This window comes from Sitophilus oryzae, unplaced genomic scaffold (assembly GCF_002938485.1).
Source record: "Sitophilus oryzae breed Bouriz unplaced genomic scaffold, Soryzae_2.0 scaffold_1625_pilon_pilon, whole genome shotgun sequence".
In the NCBI taxonomy this organism is placed as follows: Eukaryota; Metazoa; Arthropoda; class Insecta; order Coleoptera; family Curculionidae; genus Sitophilus; species Sitophilus oryzae.
In genome coordinates, this window is record NW_022146309.1 from 32,065 (window position 1) to 48,675 (window position 16,611).

Here is a 16,611-nt window from a genome sequence, read left to right on the forward strand (position 1 = left end):
TATTAGATTAAATTTACAAGAAAGAAAATCCAGTAAAGATCGAGTGGTTCTCAAAATTTTAACAAAAAATCATTTTTTTGGAAATTTACAAAGTAAAATAACTCCGTTATTTTGGACTTATTTGAAAAACGATAGAGAGAAAATATGTTTCTTCTATCCAGATCTACCACCCCTTAAAATATTTGCACTTATTTCTGGGACACCCTGTATAGTTAGGTGAATTTGTTTTTTGAGAAATTATATGGGGAGGTAGGTTAAAATATTTTAATTTATAAAACAGACAACTTTTATTTTTCACATAATTTATATACCGGGTGCGTTTATATACCGGGTCTCAAAAGTGTATCTTTATAACTTTTTGATGTTTGTTAGATAAAAAAGCGAAATTTAGTGTGTTAGTATATGACATAAATTAGGATCGATTGACGTATTCAATTGTGTTTGGTCACTTCCTGTTTCACCGGAACTGACTACAACTTTTGAAGTGACACAATCGGATTTTTTACTTTTTTGATAGAAAATGACACTCTGAATAGAATGACATATCATATGTCAACTTTTGACATTTTTGCATAATGGTTTATCTGAAATTGTAACATGCGGTTCATAACGACAATTTGAAATACCAAGTGTGTGGTATCACAATATTCCTAAAAAAATATTTTTCCACATATGCTAATGAGCCAGCCTTGTCCCATTTGAAAACATTGAGATATGATTAAAAATACAATTTCTGCATCTTTTAACCGGCGAGAACAAGACACGAAAAACATTTAATTAGACGATTAAATCTATTTTTACAAGGCTACTTGATTAAAAATTAGTGTTTTTAATACAGCCACGACACTCTAGATTGAAATTTAAGTAAATAATATAAGTAAATTTTTAAATATCAAAAGTTGATATATTATGATATATCATTCTATCAGAGTGTAATTTTCTATCGAATAAAGTAAAATTAGGGTGTTGTTGGGTGCTATAACATTCAATAACTCAACTTTCCTGGATATTCAACTCTCCCGAAACAACATTTTATAGCTTCACAGCTTCTCAAACCGATTTGATCAAAAGCAAAAATTCAAGCGGTTCGACGAAGCAAATGAGTAAATAAAGTGCTCGTTATAAAATCAAATAGATCAAATATACTATGAGAGAATAAAATATAATTTGGCAATATTAATGGTATACTTTTTTAATCAACTAGTGCTTAAATGTTTTATGAACATCTTTTAAAATTATAATTATGGATCTTTAAAAAAAGTTTTAGCCGAAATAGCCCCAGTTATGACACTATTAACAAAACCGGTGCGTAAAACTATGCTTGCTACCATAGTTGAATTCATCTAATTTTTTTTTTAGCTGGAATAATAAATTATAATACAAGTTAGACCTTGTAAAGATATCAAAATATTTACTTTTATTTTTATTTTTAGAATTTTCACAAACTATACTTTCTAACACTTATATTTATATCTCCGAAACTAAAGTTGTAAAAAAAGTCGTACTATATCTACAAATTCATTTATCCACTAGTAGAACAGGGTCCGGCAATAGTGCGTCGGGCATCTGTAGCTCCTAGAATAAACAACTTGGGAATTTTGTTTAAGTGCAAACCTAAAGTATGTACCAGGATGTATTTCAGGAAAATATTTTAACTTCTATAGGGTGGCTCAAAAAAGTGTGAGTGGACCTGGATGATTTTTTTTTAATAGAACACCCTGTATATTATTGCATTTTTGGGTTCCTTTCAGATCACTTTGCATAATCCTAAGATATGAATAAATATATTTCGACAGTTTCAGAGATATTAAAAAATAAATCAAAAACATATATTTTTCAGCCCTTCTTAAAAAAATGATTAAAAATACAAGAACTGTTCTGAAATCAAGACTATTTTAGGTATTTATTTTAGATGGTCTGTACTTACTTTGTTATAAATATGAAAATCGTAAATCATACAGGATGTTTAAAATTCTACGCCAAACTTTCTAAAATATAGAATAATTTTTCTTCGTTTTTTTTAAATGGAACACCCTGTTTATAATTTTTTCAATAGACGGAGAATTAAAAAATGAACATTTTTTGTATTTAGAGTATTTCAAAAATTTTAACGATTTCGCAGATATTTGCATTTTTATATTTCATATGGCATTTTCCACAGTAAATTTTTATCAAAGCCACCCAATAATTTTTCTCTCGTATTTTACCGTTGACACCGCCATATGAAATAATACTGCGTGTATCTGCGAAACCGTTAAAAATTTTGAAATACTCTAAATACAAAAAATGTTCATTTTTTAACTCTCGATCTAATAAATAAAATAATATACAGGGTGTTCCATTTAAAAAAACAAAGAAAAAATATTTTATATTTTAGAAAGTTTGGCGTAGAATATTGAACATCCTGTATGATTTACGATTACCATATTTATAGCAAAGTAAGAACAGACCATCTATGTAAATACCTAATATACTTTTGATTTCAGAACAGTTCCTGTATTTTTAATAATTTTTTTAAGAAGGGCTGAAAAATATATATTTTTGATTTATTTTTTAATATCTCTGAAACTATCGAAATATATTTATTCATATCTTAGGGTTATGTAAAGTGATCTGAAAGGAATCCAAAATGCAATAATATACAGGGTGTTCAATTTAAAAAAATCATCCAGGTCCACTGACACTTTTTTGAGCCACCCTATAGAAGTTTACATATTTTCCTGAAATACGTCCTGGTACATACTTTAGGTTTGCACTTAAACAAAATTCTCAAGTTTTTTATTCTAGGAGCTACAGATGCCCGACGTACTATTGCCGGACCCTGTATAAAAAAAATTTTTGGTAAACTCTGTCTCAAATAGTTTTTGAAAAATATTTTTTTTTTTAAAGGTCCGATTAAATTTATATCTCCGAAACTAAAGTTCGAAAAAAAGTCGTACTATATCTAAAAATTCATTTACCCACTAGTAGATATAAAAAATATTTCTGGTAAACTCTGTCTCAAATAGTTTCTGAAAAATAAAATTAATTTTTTTAAAAGGTCCGATTAAATTTATATCTCCGAAACTAAAGTTCCAAGAAAAGTCGTAATATATCTACAAACTCATTTACCCACTAGTAGATATAAAAAGCATTTTTGGTAAACTCTGTCTCAAATAGTTTCTGAAAAATAAAATTAATTTTCTTAAAAAGGTCCGATTAAATTTATATCTCCGAAACTAAAGTTCGAAAAATAATCGTACTATATCTAAAAATTCATTTAACCACTAGTAGATATAAAAAACGTTTTTGGTAAACTCTGTCTCAAATAGTTTTTGAAAAATAAAATTATTTTTTTTAACTCCGATTAAATTTATATCTCCGAAACTAAAGTTCGAAAAAAAGTCGTACTATATCTACAAATTCATTTACCCACTAGTAGATATAAAAAGCATTTTTGGTAAGCTCTGTCTCAAATAGTTTCTGAAAAATAAAATTATTTTTTTTAAAAGGTCCAATATTATACCGTATATTAGAATAATTATATATAATAATGTCTTATATATACTATATATTATACTGTATTTATATGTATATTCGCTATTTAAACCTGTATATGCCGATGGTGGCAGCACCGGCGAGGAATTCACAATTCAAGCCCTGAAACTGAATGATGAATTGTAACTCAAGAAAGGAGGCCACAATAAATATGTAAAGTTGCTGTGATTATCTTCACCCCTCCCTTACATTCTACATTCTATAACATATTGTGTGGTACAAAAATAATCGTAAAATATATGCACTTTTTCTGTGCGTAATAATCCTTTAAACAAATTTTGAAAAGCAACCTCTACTCAGACTTAAACTTCCGTCACTAAAATAGAATAATAATAAATGAATCTATAAAATACATTAAGAATAACTAAATAGAAGTAGAAATAATATCTCGAAAATTTCCACCAAGATCTTTTCAAACCTCTAGAGTAAATTGAATTCCGAAATTTTTAAAAGGGATTAAAAATTCGCTCGGGGCAAGATTGAAAACAGCTTTTATGTTAAGACCCTAGACAGTAAAGCTGTCAATTCTATTTTTATATAAAATAAATGAAGCAGAATACATTGAAAAGAACGGAGAGGAGCGGATCGCCTTCGCAAATATTGTTATTAATGGAACGCTATTTTAAGTTTGATAAATATACTGTCAAGTAATAAACCATCCCAGTTCGTTTGATGTCACACCATATCAGTTTTTGCTCTTATTTTATTTGCACCATTTTTCTATTTTTTCAGTTTTATTTGGATATATACAAGGAATTTCTATATATAGATAAAAATACATGCGAGAAGAACCGCAAGAATTGTTAAATATATTTCTATATTTTAATTTTAACTTGTATCCATGGCATATGTCAATTAAAGTGAAAAATATTATTTACAACTACTACAAATTATAAATAATTGATATTAATTAAAAATGTACTGATTTACTCAGAATATTTTTTTTATTTGGACAAGAAGACATTTTCAAAAATACAAGTTATATGATTTAGTTACTTTACTTTATTTTGATATAGTGACATGTATCTTCTACTAGTTGGTCCGGCTCACTTTGTACCATCTAACAGTGAAGTGAAGTGACTCTTTTGTTAATCTTGTGATAAGGATTACCGATTGGCTGAATGATTTGAAATGGTTGGTTACGACCAATAGATTTTCGAGTTCTTTTCAACTTTGCTCTATATTTCGGCTATTATTTCGATTGAAGTATACCAAAAATAACACGAAATCAAAAAAAAACATTAGTATTTTAATAAAACATGTTTTATATGTTTCAAGTTTAATGACAGTAATTTTATCTCTGCATATGTATCGGCTTGTTAGGATTTTTTCAAGAGTTTCTTAAAACTAACCGTCTGAATACACTGTGATGGTAGATATTTACTATGAGGTGGGTGGGTCTAAGAAGTTTAAATAGGGGCATTAAAAAATCTGTTTAGTAATCCTTGTTGGTCGTTTACATTATTATAGTTTTTAACTTATTTTAATATTGCTAGTTGTTCGAGGTAATTTAAGCGTTTGCCTTTTGATTCTCAATGTAGTAATTTAATTGAATATGCATTAATTATGTGACTATATAATATATAATGCATCGCTAGACCGGAATTTTGTTGTTACGTTTTATCTACCAGTGGACAGTTTTGCCTCTACCAGCCATTAAATTTTGCGTAGCAACAAATGCAAAAAAGTTTCGGAATCCGTTCCTTATTTTACATTACAGAAAAATGACCTAAATAACATAAACACGCTTGTTTAACCTTGTCTGTTGGAACTCTTCCTTGAAATTTTATAGTATATTTTCCACAAACTTAACAAAACTTATCCGGATGTTTAAATACTTATGGCGGTCACTTTTCTTCATGATTTCTGAAAAATATACTGTAATTTACGAAATAATTTTAAAACATATCTTAAAAACATTAAATTTATAGTCAGGCAGATTTCTCAGTATTAGAATAAATCGGCAATTATCTACTTTTTCTCAATTTTTATCTGTCTCTCAAATTTGACATTTAAAGTAACAAATGGCTAAAAAATGAGGTTGTTGGAAAATTTTCGAAACACTTTATTTAAAAAAGTTGTTTCTTTTTTAATTTTATAATAAGTTAGCATTTATGGAGATGGTATTAAAAAATTCATATTGGTACATTCAGACTTCAGATTTGGTATTTTTTGTAGCCTAATTATAGAATATTTTCGAAAAAAAAACAGAGCAGAATAGGCCCCATGTTGATATGAAAAATAAATCTTATTTTTACATGAGGAATCTCCCCACGAGAGATGGAACATATTTTTTAAAACACTGTGTATAAGAAAAAGGATGTCCAGTCCTTTTTGATGTTTATAGGAATTTCTGATCAATTTTATTTTTCAGGGCCATTTTTTTAATAAAAAAGGGTGTATACATCTGTTTAATGTCTTCTGCTGAATCAACAGCTTCAAAGATGTTCAAAGGTAATGGCGCATAAAAGTTTTATACAGCCATAAGCCTACACACACCCATATACATAACCTTAACAATACTTTACTACGCAGCCGTAAAGATAACGTGTTCCTCTTTAGATAGAAGGGGAGCGCGAGGACAAAAAAAGTCTTTCACGTTCTACATAATCTCAATAAAATTCGTGCAGAAGATTGTTTCGATCCACTTTAGTGTCCTAGATTCATTAAATTACTCATTGTTATATGGAGTCACAATAGACGGGCAGTTGTTTGTAAAGGAAACAACGGAAACAAGTTTGGGAGGGTTTATTTAAAATTACGGCAGCTAGGTTGAATATTGCAGCATAAGAGGGCATTTTAGGGAAGTTGCCTAAAGAGAATTCTGTGTAAAGTGTACGCCAATGTATATTCAATTCTTAATTAATGAATATGTGAGCTAGGGTTATTTTTGTATAACAGTTTTTTTATTGATCATTGTTACAGTGTTTATGTGTATCACATATACAGGGTCCGGCAGTAATGCGTCGGGCACCATGGAATAACAAAATGCAAATCTAAAGTATGTATGAGGATGTATTTCAGGAAAATATTTTAACTTTTTGTAGTGGCTTAAAAAAAGTCTGAGTGGATCAGGATGACTTTTTTTAAATGGAACACATGGAACAAAATGGTCTCATATGTTTTCTTACCTCGAAAAAACCACCAGAAGTCATGATTTTCGAAAATTGCACGGATCTTAACCAAAATCGGTATATATTTTTTTGGGTTGGTGATCATGAATCTGACGTCGGATTGGCAGAGTTCAAAATGGAGGATTCAATATGGCCGATTCAAATTTCAAAAAATGCAAGGACTTGGACAAAAGTTTGTATATGGGATTTTTTTGGGTCGCTGATCAAGAATCTGACAAGATCAAGAGTTCAATACATTTATTTGTTGAAATTAATGGTCAAATTTGACTCATTGTACGCGTTAATCGATATTGTTCAGGGGCCGCCCTGATGATGTGTTTCACTCATTGAGGTTTCACTGCTGCAAAAACTTAACTCTTGACTTGTGCCAGGTCTTCTAATGTCAACGAAAGAAGGTAAAGATTTTGAATTGCTATAGGAAAACGATGGCAACGATGTCGTTGAAGATATCATATTGCGGTTTTAGTTTGGTTGGCTACAGATGCATCCACATAACCCTCAGCCACAGCACTGGATTTCCATCCCCCTAGACGCTTCAGCTGTAAAGTATCAGCTCAGCTATTTACCAGCAACGTAGCCGCTGTTCGTCTAAAAGTATTACCTGTGTAGGTTTTCGCATTGGGAAATTTCAAAAAGCTAGCAATTTTGTACGGAAATTTAGATATAGAATTGTATCCAAAGGGTTGATTTCGAGCTTTTCCTAATCGATATTGAACAAAAAATCTCTCATTTTTAATATATTTTCGTAACTATATAAATTCTTTCACAATTTTTATCCAACTTGTGTTAGTTATCATAAATGATGCTCTTATAAGTTTTTGTATAGGGAATTTCTATGCAAATTTTGTTTTCTAAAATATCAATATGCGTAGTTTTCATCTTCAGTAGCTCATCACTTCGACATGCCCCAGACACACCTACTATAAGCGCAACCTAAAACAATGAAAAGAAATATTTAAAAACAGAAAAAGAAAACATTAAAAAAAATCCTTACTTTAACAGGAAGGAATTCTTGAGGTGCTTTCGTGAGAAAATCCTCCAAGTTTTACCTGGTAAACATACTAGACTTATTTTATTTAAAACCATCATACTGGCGTTTTAAAAAAGCGACGAGTTTGTGATATTTTGATATAGTCAGTCTTTTCCATTTAATTCTAGCTTTGTCCGTATCATGCTGTACGTAGTTCAAAGAGTAGATGGCTTTTTCTGTCTTGCCATGTCGCTAAAATATGCCATCAAGACTGTCTCCGAAGCAATATTCTTAGCATTTCTTTCGGCACACCATTTTTCGCATACTTTCAATGCTATTTCATAGCCCCCTACTTTTCTCTGGAAGTAAACTGGCTTCTGCTCTTTTTGCAGCTTCTCTAAGTTCTGTTAGGTGGCTAAGTTCTGATGGAGCAACCAATATTAAAGTAGTCTTCTTTATCACAACTTTCCGACAACATTCTGGCTTTCTATGTTAAGTAAATTCGAAAAAGCGAACGAGAAATTCAAAACTGTCACTTAGTTGTTTGTTTTGCTGTTGAAGGTTTGCGCCATAACAACCACTGGTACCGGTAACTATAGATATGGAAATGCCAAAACAGAAAACGATAAATTTTTGCATATTTATTTTTTTTTCAAAATAAAATACTGTCCCTAATTTTTAATTAGTGATATGTTTGTAAATAAAATGGTATACAAACCTCGGAAGAAAGTTTTCATTATTTTCTCGAGATTTATTTAAAAATATCAATCTCTCGACAGTAATGAAACATTATTTTTCGGATTCGCATTTTTCTATAAAATAAAATGGGGAAAACGTATTTATCTTTTTTTAAATTTACATGGAATATAATATATTCAGGTAGCGATCCAACAGACTGTATATTTATCCCGTGTAAATGTTTTTTTGTTATCATATGGATAAAATATAAAAGCTGTATAAAAATACTCGTTTAAACAACTTCATCGGGCTAGCAAGATTGTTTAGAGCTTGCTTATTCAGTAATTCTACACATTTCAGTCAGACGATAAATTGTGAACTAATCTGTCCTAAAACTACTGAGCTTGTATACTAGAGCAATGTATTCACCCGTGACGGAGTAAGGTGCAGTCAGGCGTGTGGTTGTCCATTGAGGAAGCTATAAATAGTACGTTTTATAAGCGGTTGCTATATTGTGAGAATTTCCTCCATTTATGGAAATAATTCTGCTGTGGATAATCCTATACTGCAGAGACAAAAATTCCTCTGAACAAACGAACAAGCATAAAAACATATGCAAAGGGGTAAAACAATGAAGTCAGATATTGCAGACCATGTGTGTTCCAATTAGCATAACACAAAGTAGTTAAAAGCCGGGTTGTGGCAAAAACGTGTAACATTTCAAACTTAAAGACAATGTAAATACAAAGAAAATATAGTTTATTTGATAATGCATCACTACCTACTACTTTAAAACAAGAAATGAGAAAAAAGTTTTAGAATTATTGTCGACGGGTTATTTTTGGACATTATAATCCGTAGAAAATTGTATTATACTAATAGGAAAATGTTGCATTGAATACCATTATTTTTTTCTTCAAAATTTCATTCCAACCGCTAAAAGCACATAAAACCCATAGTAAATCAACAAAACTGAAGACTTTAACCCCCCGTAGCTACGAAACGAAGCAAAATCGGGCCTATGTTGATGTAAGTAATAAATCGTATTTTTATACGTGAGCATATGTTTAATAAACCATATATATATTAATTATATCTACACTCAATAATAAATCTTTCAATAATACATAGCATTAAAATATCAGAAAAGTTAGTTGAAAATAAAGTAAACGACAGTCAGATAATGAAATATTATGATAAAATCCACCATTGTGTGTATGGAACTGGAATGTACAGTATTATCAAACAGTTTTATGATTAAGCGTGTTCAGTATGACGCATGACGACAGAATTTACTTATTATTACTTTATTGTTAAAAAAAGACTGCCGTTCTACTCAGATGTTCGGACAAAATCTAGTTGATTCAGTAAAACAACCAAGAATTACGAAAAAAAGCAATCAAAATTTATTTGTGCAGTTAGTAGCACAATTGAGTTTTGATTGCTTTGGTTTCAAGGTTTAGGAATTGTAACGGGGTACGTGAATTACCCGCGTTTCCCTTCACCGGAACAACTAAAAAAAAGAGTAAAACTGCACACTTTATCCGCTAGGGCCCAAATTTTTTGCACAATATTCTTTGCCGAGTGCTGTAATATACATATGTATAATAACTGCCGATTATCAAATCGGTATTTTATGCCAAGAGATGTATATAATAGTTATTTATGATATAAGTGTTAAAAGTGGTATTTTATTTTGTGAGAAAACCTTGGTTTGTCGAACAAAATAAAATCCCTTCGAACAAAATAAAATCACTTTTAGCACACATATCATACACTATTTTTTCTACAAACAAGTTTATGCTCGTATATATCAAGGTATTATTACTTTTACGTTAATGAATAATTCATAATATGTCATTCTGAAACCAAATTAATTATATTATGAAGTTTATGGCTGCTATTGTAATATTATCGCTTCAGTGTTAAAAGTAAATCACGTGATTTACTTTTAGCACCAGTGCTAAAAGTAAATTACTTTTACCATCAGTGACATAATGTCACATTTTGGGTATTGATAGCATGCGTTAAAAATTACATTTTTACTGACATTTGTAGAAAAAATAATTTATTTCATACAGTGCCTAGAAATTATATACAATCTCGGATTTCCAAATTTTACCGGTAACATATCAATATTATTTTTTTGAAAAATATAGTTAATGTAGGTTAAATAAAAATTTATTTCCATTATTAATTAGGTTTTTACAAAAAAAATATCCAATGATTTAATGGACCATGACAAAAACTCTTCCATGTCCTACATAAACTCAATAAAATTCCAGTAGGACATTGTGTCAATCCCCTTTTAGGCCCTTGATTTATTGAATAATTCATTGTAGCACGAAATGACAATGGACCTCTCGTCGCATGTATCCAGAACAACGGAAACAAGCATGGAAGGGTTTATTTAAAGTTACGACGACAATGTTCGACGTTGTGAGGTACGGGGACATTTTCGTAATTGGCTGAAGAAAATTTTGATGCATATAAATGGACATCAGGTTATCTGAATTGTATGAAGATTACCTTAATTATAAAGCACTTTAAAAATGATATCAGTTATTTATAAACCTTAAATTTTTAGACTTATAAAATCTTCAAAACGATAAATAAAATTTCCCCATTATATTTTACAAGAAGAATAATTTGAAACTGTTTATGGTACTTATAAAAATGAAGCAAGATGTTCATTTTTAATAGCGTCTACGACTTTCTTTACAGTTATGAAAGATAAAATCCCGATTGAAATAACGTCGAACTGACATTATTGTTACCAACAGTAATTTATAGATATGAATTATACAACTGAAGACAAACAATTATAGTTAAGTGGTATTATGGAGAAAATAGTTTACAGGCTGAAAAATATTTAATTTTTGGACATTTTCCAAATAGACTTTGAAATGAACTGCCTATTTAAAAATAAACAGTTCTTTAAATTCAAGACATTCAGTTTTAAGACACTTTGCATACATAAATAAAATTATTTATTTTTAAAATATTATTCGCAAACTAGAGAGAGGGAAATCAGACAACGAACAGAGATAATAGGTGTTAATAATAGCCTTGATATTACCGTTTGAGACGCATTGATATTTATTAAAGGTAAAGTAAGTGTTTATTCGTTATTTAAGTAGTGTTAACTAAAGCATAATATAGCTTATTTGTCTGTTGTTATATGATCTGCTAAAGATTGTCCTTATTTATTTCATCTGAGAATTATATTATATAACATGTGTATGTATTTAATAGAATCGTTATAATCTAAATAAAATCGTTTACTGTCCATTCGTGACGATGTTTGTGGTTCAGTCTCACACTGAACCACAAACATCGGCAAACCACAAACATAAGGGCCTTGTTGAATGTACTAACATTTTTCGACCGTAAATGGGCGAATATCTTAGCTCACAAAAGAGCAAACAAAAACAAAAAAATAGAATAATTTATATAAAACCTTATGATCTAAAGATATTTGTACCAAACAACTTCAACTTAAGACTCGCAACAAAAGACTTAGTACCTGCGGGTGGGGACCTACTAAACTAACAAAAACCTTTTCCTTTTTGAATGTAATAAATGTGGCATGCTTTGAATGTATTAAACTACAAACCTTGGTATGACGACAGTTTTTGTATTATTATTATTTCTCTTTTATTAAAGTTCAGAACAGCATAGTTGAATTCTTGGGGATAGTGATGAAGGTTTTCTCCGCCGTGCTCTTTTACTTGTGAATTCCAGGCAGAGTACGGCAGTCCTTTCATTTCATTTAATAAAATAAGTAGGGCCATATTTAGCGTCTCATTTACATAACCTGTTCTCCTGAAATTTCCCAAAATATTGCTTCTGTCGAGCGTAATAAAAATATTTTTAACACAACATAGATTCCTTTAATTTCTTGTTATACAGTTGGCTAAAATATTACCACTTCAACTTTGTTGAACGACTCTGGATTGTTATACTACAACTTATTCTGTGCAGATCAATAATTTATAATGCAATTGAAGAATTTTAATCAACAAGAAGAGTTATTAATAATGTAAATATAACAAGAAGAATAATGTTGATATAGATTATCGAGATATAATAAATGAAAATAAATTAAATACTTTGTTGGAGGAAGAAAAGGTTGAAGAACTAATTGAAAAACATCGTACCACTGCTTGTCGAACTTTGAAGGAGCAACATAGGGCAATTTATTTCCCATTTCGTCATTTTCACGATTTTCATCATTTTCATCATTTTTACGATATTATAACATCTACAGAGAAGACCAGGCTACTAGTAACATAGAAAGTTGCCGGACGAATTTACGTTTACCCGATTTGCGTTTGTACTCGAGATTCACTGCCGGCTAGTCGGCTGGTCAGGCAATACCAGTTGCAGTTGTGCTTGGACGGGTCGGTCGTGACAGACTAGGAATGCGACGCGAGGAGTGCCGAGTATTTGTTATTTTCCTTTAAGTTTTTAACTTCGCTTAAAATAATATTTAGAATAAAAATACATAAATATTTATATTTGAGTGTGTTTACAAGCCAAAACTAAAAATAAATAAATTCTCTAAACCCCAAAAAAAACTAAAATATTACTCTAAATAAAAAAAAGTTATAACAAGTGTTCAAAAAAACCATCTTCTTGTGCTAGACTAAGCGGACGTAAAATCCCCGTCTGACATTGGCTAACACATTAGAGCTAATAGTTTGGAAAGCCTCTCGTATTTTTACTTGAAGCTCATCTAGATTATTAGCCCTATTATGACCATACACTTTGGATTTTACTAAACCCCACAAAAATAAATCATTGGGAGAAAGATCTGGTGTTCTAGCGGGCCACAAAATAGTTCCATTTCCACTAATTAAACGGTTGGGAAAAAAATTGTTCAAATATTCTTGAACAATACGGGCATTGTGGGCAGGGCAACCACCTCAGCAATTCGATTACTTGAAAACGTGGGATTTTGATCCGCGGTAGCACAAATGAACACTTGCTTTAACTCCTGTTCTTCATTAATCAACACATCAGGCTTTTTGTGTTTTTGTGGGGACACGCACCCATGTGTTTCAAAATTATTAATAACTCTTGATATAGTAGGTAAAGATGGAATTGGCCTGTTTACAAAACTTTGTGGAAAAATTGTTTGTATATCCCGATAAGACCTATTTTGTAAATACCATTGTACAATTTGAATTTTCTCACGAACTTCGTAAACATCCATTCTTTTACTTAAAAAATAAATTTTACACGAGAACTGTCGCGAGAATCTGTGTATTCGTTTGGACTATTAAAACACGAACAAAAACAAATTCTGAAACATTCTTATCACATATCTACCTATTTTTATTTTATCGCATTTTTTCGCCTGCTTTTTATCCGGTTTTGCCTATGTTACTACTGCGGTGGTCCGGTCTGTATGTTACTGTGAATGTCCGAAATGCGGGAAAACCTAGGATTTACCAAAAGCAAGTGGTAGTAAAAACCAACCAACCCCACCAAATAACCACCTATCCAATGCATTAACACTCCCCAAATAACCAGGCTAACCAATGCATTAACACACTCCAAATAACCAGGCTAACCAATGCATTAACACCCTCCAAATAACCAGGCTAACCTAATTAGTTAATGTTTTTGATAAATCCTAGGTTTAGCGCGCTTATCCTAGGAAGGTTTTACCGTATTTCGGACAATAGACATACAGTAGCATATATACGCGCGGTACGTAATAGTAAATAAAACCAATCAAATATTATAATACAGTAAAGTACTCTTTTTGAAAATCACTTTAAAATGAAATACATGTTTTATACATCCCTTTTCTGTGTTTTTTCGTTATTCTCTAAACGATAACAAATCGACAAACTACGTTTGGGCGTTTTCTTTTTCACCGACAATCGAGGCAGAATTATGCTACGTCATCGCGACAAATCTTTGATATTTCGAAAATGGAGCTTCCTAAAAAGCCACGCCCCTATCCGGTCAGACGGACGGATGTCAAAGTCAGGAAGAGCTAAGGGAACTCTGGAGTTTGGGTATTCAAACAGGCTGTTCGGAAATTGTTCTTTAGCGGGAAAAACTGGCGGATGAATATGGGCGCGGGGTAGTGGATTGCAGTGGACCTAAATACGATTTAAGTTTGGAAACTGGTACGCTTTTACTTAAGAAAGTATTATTTCTGGTGGCAAAACTCGGTGTCCACTAATAATGGTGGTGCGTTTGGCATTAGCGAACAGCCACACCATGGCTTCGCCTGCCTACAAAGGAATTAACCGCCGGATGAAAAGAAATAAGCACGGTTATAACAGAAATTGTAGGTACGTTTATATTTGATTTTATTTATATATTTATCGTAAAAATTGGAAATTTCGATGCAAATATCCCCATGTATTTGCCCCTACTTACCCCCTGTTGATTGCCCGCATTACCGGGGTGCAGGCTATTAATGGCGTTTTGTCACATTTGAGGAACAGTTACGTATCTGGTTTTATTCATTTTTTATCAGGCAAAAGAGGGGCCTGGTAACGTAACAACGAAAAACTAAATAAAATAAAATAAAAATGTACATTGTTATTATATAGGGTTTTGGCAAAAGCCAATATCTGGGACAGTTTTACAAAGGGTAGGGTAGTTCTCCATCTCAATATCAGTCGTATGCAGGTTTTATGGCACAGATATAAGTTTGTAACAACTAGTAGAATTGTAAGAACCTGACAACAACGGACGATGAAGTAGGTAAGCGTGATACCTTAGATTAACAATAAAATAGACAGAACAAGTCGATTTCATAAATTCCGCAAAAATCGAGATTTTACAATAGACTTTATCAGTTAGATGCCCCCACCACCTAATTTATGGACAATGGGGTAAAGAGAATTAAGTGGGGGGCATTGAAGCAAGAAGAGCATCAAAACAAAATTTATCCTTGAGATTTCATTGATTTGTAAAAGCTGGTAAAAGCCAGATATATAGAAGTAGGTGGTTAGAGGCATAGATAAAATATTTTTAATAATAAATTTAAAAATGTGTTCATGCAATAAAACTAATAAATTATTATAGGCCGTAGCCAACATATAAAATATTTCAAAAAAAAAAAAAAAAAAAAAAAATGTGTTTATTAAATGTTCAATAATTAAGTTAGATATAATTATAAAATGCTTATAGGTACGTATTATCATTATATTATACTCTTGATTGATAAAACTAAATGTTAGTGGTTCTATTATATAAGATGTTTTATTTATTTAGATATTTTTTTATAATTATATAATATATGTACATTACAACTAATTTTTTATATTAACAAAAAAAAAAAAAAAAAAAAATTAATATATAATTAATATAAATATTATAGTTAAAAGCTGGAATTCATCTTTTCTATTGCTTGGCTTTCTCAGGTCAGTTATACAATATAACGATGGGTTTTGGTTACCTCTTCACCGTAAAATATATTCAGTGTTTTGGTTGGAAATATTAGCACAAAAAAAAACAATGTTCTGGGGTTTTAAAATTCATTTATTTTATATGATTCACTGGGCTACAAAACTCTTGATAAAAGCCAAATTCTTGTTATGACCTGTCATTTTTGACCAAACAGATTCTCAATGCTTGGATATTTGCAGACACCCATATAATTTTACATTAATTGGGTATTAATGTAACCTGATATTTAATACTAAAAAAGAAACAAATTATTTAACTTATTTTAAAGTATACATTTCAGGGACCTAGGTGAAAATACCATGTATAATATTCTTACTACATTTACAGGTTCAGCAGCCAAATCAAAATAGCCCAGCCAGCCTGAAAAAATATATTTTTGTTAAATCAAGCAGAATAGTTTTCATTGGCTTTTTTGTATGTTAACAAATGGCATAGTTATAGCAAATAACCTAAAAAACAGCGTGAAAGAGACGGCTGGGAATGACGGTTGTGTTTAACGGTCAGTCTGCCAAGCTACACCATTTAAAAAATAATTTTTATTCCATGCCAAAATTAATTGCATTAAGAGCGCCTTTGTACAGACCAGAAGTATCTCGTCCCTGGGAGGCAGGCTATAACAAATTATGTTTGGTCGCCTTTGACGCCGTTTTTTCGATCCTATGATAGGTATGGTTTATTAACTTATTACTACTAATAACTACTAACTACATAATTGGCTAAATATTACATTAATTGGTTATGTTATAGTCCATCCATTCCCTGTCCACCCCATCCATTGTCCTTCCATTCTCCTTTCCTTCCTCCTGCCTTCCTCCATTCTGTCTCCTTCCTCTTTCCATTCTCCTTTCTCCA